The 6,930-nt window shown below is 35.6% G+C and overlaps 2 non-coding genes across 2 annotated transcripts; both read right to left on the bottom strand.

Annotated features, from left to right (window-relative positions):
- Positions 1 to 1,374: 1,374 nt before the first annotated feature.
- TRNAI-UAU (transfer RNA isoleucine (anticodon UAU)) lies at positions 1,375 to 1,467 on the bottom strand. Its single transcript is given in 2 exon segments — positions 1,375 to 1,410; positions 1,430 to 1,467. It is a non-coding gene; the product is annotated as a tRNA-Ile (tRNA).
- Positions 1,468 to 6,837: 5,370 nt separating this feature from the next.
- Positions 6,838 to 6,930, bottom strand: TRNAI-UAU (transfer RNA isoleucine (anticodon UAU)). Its single transcript is given in 2 exon segments — positions 6,838 to 6,873; positions 6,893 to 6,930. It is a non-coding gene; the product is annotated as a tRNA-Ile (tRNA).

Here is a 6,930-nt window from a genome sequence, read left to right on the forward strand (position 1 = left end):
ACTGGCTTAGGAGAACAGTGCCTTATCCATTATGCCAGTGGTGCTTACTGATGTCCTTATTTAAGACTGTTAGGTTTTTAATAGTCAATTATTTATTTTTGAAAAAAGTGAAGCTGTTTACTGTGTTCTTTGCATTACCAAGTCCAGCAAGAAATGTGCTGGTACTATCCAGAGCTGTAAGTATGGATTATTATGCTATATTGCAGAAAATCAATTTGATGCAACTGCTTTACCAACAGTACAGTATGTTAATCTTTTCCATTGCTGTTTTGTTGGCTGACTGAAGGAAGATATGCAGTGCATTTGAACCAAAGCAGATGTGTGCTGACAACTTAAATGCACAATCATGTTTGTGTTTTTTCTTTCTTTCTTCCATCCTTTGTAATATCATATTAAATATTAAGGTAGCAGTTTATAATCAATGACTAATGACATAAGAAAAGGAAAAAAAAAAAACATTATACAAAGCTGCTCTAGGTGAGGCTTGAACTCACAACCTAGGCATTGCTCAACAGATACTGTATTATAAGTACCACATGCTGACCAATTGCACCACTGGAGCACTTTGCAGCATTAATTGGTTATGCTAGATGTGGATTTTATTCAATACAATCAGTACAGTCATAAGAATTGAAAAAGAAAATCATTTTTGGTGATGAATGATGAGCAACAAAGGAACATGCATGCCAGATGGCACTTGAATAAGCTGTCCACGGTGATAGAAAAGGTTTAAAAAACAACAACAACAATGTTATCCTAATTAATGTCATATGTTAGCTTCTGTGGTCATTTTTTACAAGCTAAACACTGCAAGACTGTTTTACAGTTGAAGCAAGGATAAAATATCAACTCTAGTGATGAGACACTTGCTGTAATGACTTCCAACTCAGACGGGACTTAAACCCACTACCACTGGCTTAGGAGAACAGTGCCTTATCCATTATGCCAGTGGTGCTTACTGATGTCCTTATTTAAGACTGTTAGGTTTTTAATAGTCAATTATTTATTTTTGAAAAAAAGTGAAGCTGTTTACTGTGTTCTTTGCATTACCAAGTCCAGCAAGAAATGTGCTGGTACTATCCAGAGCTGTAAGTATGGATTATCATGCTATATTGCAGAAAATCAATTTGATGCAACTGCTTTACCAACAGTATGTTAATCTTTTCCATTGCTGTTTTGTTGGCTGACTGAAGGAAGATATGCAGTGCATTTGAACCAAAGCAGATGTGTGCTGACAACTTAAATGCACAATCATGTTTGTGTTTTTTCTTTCTTTCTTCCATCCTTTGTAATATCATATTAAATATTATGGTAGCAGTTTATAATCAATGACTAATGACATAAGAAAAGGGAAAAAAAAACAGTATACAAAGAAGCTCCAGGTGAGGCTTGAACTCACAACCTCGGCATTGCTCAACAGATACTGTCTTATAAGTACCGCGCGCTGACCAATTGCGCCACTGGAGCTCTATGCAGCATTAATTGGTTATGCTAGATGTGGATTTTATTCAATACAATCAGTACAGTCATAAGAATTGAAAAAGAAAATCATTTTTGGTGATGAATGATGAGCAACAAAGGAACATGCATGCCAGATGGCACTTGAATAAGCTGTCCACGGTGACAGAAAAGGTTTAAAAAACAACAACAACAATGTTATCATAATAAATGTCACATTTTAGCTTCTGTGGTCATTTTTTACAAGCTAAACACTGCAAGACTGTTTTACAGTTGAAGCAAGGATAAAATATCAACTCTAGTGATGAGACACTTGCTGTAATGACTTCCAACTCAGACGGGACTTAAACCCACAACCACTGGCTTAAGAGAACAGTGCCTTATCCATTATGCCAGTGGTGCTTACTGATGTCCTTATTTAAGACTGATAGGTTTTTAATAGTCAATAATTTATTTTTGAAAAAAAGTGAAGCTGTTTACTGTGTTCTTTGCATTACCAAGTCCAGCAAGAAATGTGCTGGTACTATCCAGAGCTGTCAGTATGGATTATCATGCTATATTGCAGAAAATCAATTTGATGCAACTGCTTTACCAACAGTATGTTAATCTTTTCCATTGCTGTTTTGTTGGCTGACTGAAGGAAGATATGCAGTGCATTTGAACCAAAGCAGATGTGTGCTGACAACTTAAATGCACAATCATGTTTGTGTTTTTTCTTTCTTTCTTCCATCCTTTGTAATATCATATTAAATACTAAGGTAGCAGTTTATAATCAATGACTAATGACATAAGTAAAGGAAAAAAAACATTATACAAAGATGCTCCAGGTGAGGCTTGAACTCTCAACCTTGGCATTGCTCAACAGATACTGTCTTATAAGTTTTGCGCGCTGACCAATTGCGCCACTGGAGCACTTTGCAGCATTAATTGGTTATGCTAGATGTGGATTTTATTCAATACAATCAGTACATTCATAAGACTTGAAAAAGAAAATCATTTTCGGTGATGAATGATGAGCAACAAAGGAACATGCATGCCAGATGGCACTTGAATAAGCTGTCCACGGTGATAGAAAAGGTTTAAAAAACAACAACAACAACAACAACAACAACAACAATGTTATCATAATAAATGTCATATTTTAGCTTCTGTGGTCATTTTTTACAAGCTAAACACTGCAAGACTGTTTTACAGTTGAAGCAAGGATAAAATATCAACTCTAGTGATGAGACACTTGCTGTAATGACTTCGAACTCAGACGGGACTTAAACCCACCACCACTGGCTTAGGAGAACAGTGCCTTATCCATTATGCCAGTGGTGCTTACTGATGTCCTTATTTAAGACTGATAGGTTTTTAATAGTCAATTATTTATTTTTGAAAAAAAGTGAAGCTGTTTACTGTGTTCTTTGCATTACCAAGTCCAGCAAGAAATGTGCTGGTACTATCTAGAGCTGTCAGTATGGATTATCATGCTATATTGCAGAAAATCAATTTGATGCAACTGCTTTACCAACAGTATGTTAATCTTTTCCATTGCTGTTTTGTTGGCTGACTGAAGGAAGATATGCAGTGCATTTGAACCAAAGCAGATGTGTGCTGACAACTTAAATGCACAATCATGTTTGTGTTTTTTCTTTCTTTCTTCCATCCTTTGTAATATCATATTAAATATTAAGGTAGCAGTTTATAATCAATGACTAATGACATAAGAAAAGGAAAAAAAAACAGTATACAAAGATGCTCCAGGTGAGGCTTGAACTCATAACCTCGGCATTGCTCAACAGATACTGTCTTATAAGTACCGCAAGATGACCAATTGCGCCACTGGAGCTCTTTGCAGCTTTAACTGGTTATGCTAGATGTGGATTTTATTCAATACAATCAGTACAGTCATAAGAATTGAAAAAGAAAATCATTTTTGGTGATGAATGATGAGCAACAAAGGAACATGCATGCCAGATGGCACTTGAATAAGCTGTCCACAGTGATAGAAAAGGTTTAGTCCACAGTGATAGAAAAGGTTTAAAAAACAACAACAACAATGTTATCATAATTAATGTCATATTTTAGCTTCTGTGGTCACTTTTTACAAGCTAAACACTGCAAGACTGTTTTACAGTTGAAGCAAGGATAAAATATCAATTCTACTGATGAGACACTTGCTGTAACGACTTCCAACTCAGATGGGACTTAAACCCACAACCACTGGCTTACGAGAACAGTGCCTTATCCATTATGCCAGTGGTGCTTACTGATGTCCTTGTTTAAGACTGATAGGTTTTTAATAGTCAATTATTTATTTTTTGAAAAAATATGAAGCTGTTTACTGTGTTCTTTGCTTTACCAAGTCCAGCAAGAAATGTGCTGGTACTATCCAGAGCTGTCAGTATGGATTATCATGCTATATTGCAGAAAATCAATTTGATGCAACTGCTTTACCAACAGTATGTTATTCTTTTCCATTGCTGTTTTGTTGGCTGACTGAAGGAAGATATGCAGTGCATTTGAACCAAAGCAGATGTGTGCTGACAACTTAAATGCACAATCATGTTTGTGTGTTTTCTTTCTTTCTTCCATCCTTTGTAATATCATATTAAATATTAAGGCTACAAGTTTATAATCAATGACTAATGACATAAGAAAAGGAAAAAAAAACAGTATACAAAGATGCTCCAGGTGAGGCTTGAACTCACAACCTCAGCATTGCTCAACAGATACTGTCTTATAAGTACCGCGCGATGACCAATTGCGCCACTGGAGCGCTTTGCAACATTGATTGGTTATGCTAGATGTGGATTTTATTCAATGCAATCAGTACAGTCATAAGAATTGAAAAAGAAAATCATTTTTGGTGATGAATGATGAGCAACAAAGGAACATGCATGCCAGATGGTACTTAAATAAGATGTCCACGGTGATAGAAAATGTTTAAAAAAAACAACAACAATGTTATCATAATAAATGTCATATTTTAGCTTCTGTGGTCATTTTTTGCAAGCTAAACACTGCAAGACTGTTTTACAGTCGAAGCAAGGATAAAATATCAATTCTAGTGATGAGACACTTGCTGTAATGACTTCCACCCCATATGGAACTTGGACCCCTGTCTTAGGAGGGCAGTGACTTATCCATTATGCCAGTGGTGCTTACTGATGCTCATATTTAAGACTGTTAGGTTTTTAATAGTCAATTATTTATTTTTGAGGAAAAAGTGAAGCTGTTTACTGTGTTCTTTGCATTACCAAGTCCAGCAAGAAATGTGCTGGTACTATCCAGAGCTGTCAGTATGGATTATCATGCTATATTGCAGAAAATCAATTTGATGCAACTGCTTTACCAACAGTATGTTAATCTTTTCCATTGCTGTTTTGTTGGCTGACTGAAGGAAGATATGCAGTGCATTTGAACCAAAGCAGATGTGTGCTGACAACTTAAATGCACAATCATGTTTGTGTTTTTTCTTTCTTTCTTCCATCCTTTGTAATATCATATTAAATATTAAGGTAGCAGTTTATAATCAATGACTAATGACATAAGAAAAGGAAAAAAAAAACAGTACACAAAGATGCTCCAAGTGAGGCTTGAACTCACAACCTTGGGATTGCTCAACAGATACTGTCTTATAAGTTTCGCGCGCTGACCAAATGCGCCAGTGGAGCATTTTGCAGCATTAATTGGTTATGCTAGATGTGGATTTTATTCAATACAATCAGTACATTCATAAGAATTGAAAAAGAAAATCATTTTCAGTGATGAATGATGAGCAACAAAGGAACATGCATGCCAGATGGCACTAGAATAAGCTGTCCACGGTGATAGAAAAGGTTTAAAAAACAACAACAACAATGTTATCATAATAAATGTCATATTTTAGCTTATGTGGTCATTTTTTACAAGCTAAACACTGCAAGACAGTTTTACAGTTGAAGCAAAGATAAAATATCAACTCTAGTGATGAGACACTTGCTGTAATGACTTCCAACTCAGACGGGACTTAAACCCACAACCACTGGCTTAGGAGAACAGTGCCTTATCCATTATGCCAGTGGTGCTTACTGATGTCATTATTTAAGACTGATAGGTTTTTAATAGTCAATTATTTATTTTTGAAAAAAAGTGAAGCTGTTTACTGTGTTCTTTGCATTACCAAGTCCAGCAAGAAATGTGCTGGTACTATCCAGAGCTGTCAGTATGGATTATCATGCTATATTGCAGAAAATCAATTTGATGCAACTGCTTTACCAACAGTATATTAATCTTTTCCATTGCTGTTTTGTTGGCTGACTGAAGGAAGATATGCAGTGCATTTGAACCAAAGCAGATGTGTGCTGACAACTTAAATGCACAATCATGTTTGTGTTTTTTCTTTCTTTCTTCCATCCTTTGTAATATCATATTAAATATTAAGGTAGCAGTTTATAATCAATGACTAATGACATAAAAAAAGGAAAAAAAAAACATTGTACAAAGCTGCTCCAAGTGAGGATTGAACTCACCACCTTGGCATTGCTCAACAGATACTGTCTTATAAGTACTGCGCGCTGACCAATTGCGCCACTGGAGCACTTCGCAGCATTATTTGGTTATGCTAGATGTGGATTTTATTCAATACAATCAGTACATTCATAAGAATTGAAAAAGAAAATCATTTTCAGTGATGAATGATGAGCAACAAAGGAACATGCATGCCAGATGGCACTTAAATAAGCTGTCCACGGTGATAGAAAAGGTTTAAAAAACAACAACAACAATGTTATCATAATAAATGTCATATTTTAGCTTATGTGGTCATTTTTTACAAGCTAAACACTGCAAGACTGTTTTACAGTTGAAGCAAAGATAAAATATCAACTCTAGTGATGAGACACTTGCTGTAATGACTTCCAAATCAGACGGGACTTAAACCCACAACCACTGGCTTAGGAGAACAGTGCCTTATCCATTATGCCAGTGGTGCTTACTGATGTCATTATTTAAGACTGATAGGTTTTTAATAGTCAATTATTTATTTTTGGAAAAAAGTGAAGCTGTTTACTGTGTTCTTTGCATTACCAAGTCCAGCAAGAAATGTGCTGGTACTATCCAGAGCTGTCAGTATGGATTATCATGCTATATTGCAGAAAATCAATTTGATGCAACTGCTTTACCAACAGTATATTAATCTTTTCCATTGCTGTTTTGTTGGCTGACTGAAGGAAGATATGCAGTGCATTTGAACCAAAGCAGATGTGTGCTGACAACTTAAATGCACAATCATGTTTGTGTTTTTTCTTTCTTTCTTCCATCCTTTGTAATATCATATTAAATATTAAGGTAGCAGTTTATAATCAATGACTAATGACATAAAAAAAGGAAAAAAATAACATTATATAAAGCTGCTCCAAGTGAGGATTGAACTCACCACCTCGGCATTGCTCAACAGATACTGTCTTATAAGTACCGCGCGCTGACCAATTGCGCCACTGGAGC

The sequence above is a fragment of the Pseudophryne corroboree genome, unplaced genomic scaffold (genome assembly GCF_028390025.1).
Source record: "Pseudophryne corroboree isolate aPseCor3 unplaced genomic scaffold, aPseCor3.hap2 scaffold_1377, whole genome shotgun sequence".
Lineage (NCBI taxonomy): Eukaryota > Metazoa > Chordata > Amphibia > Anura > Myobatrachidae > Pseudophryne > Pseudophryne corroboree.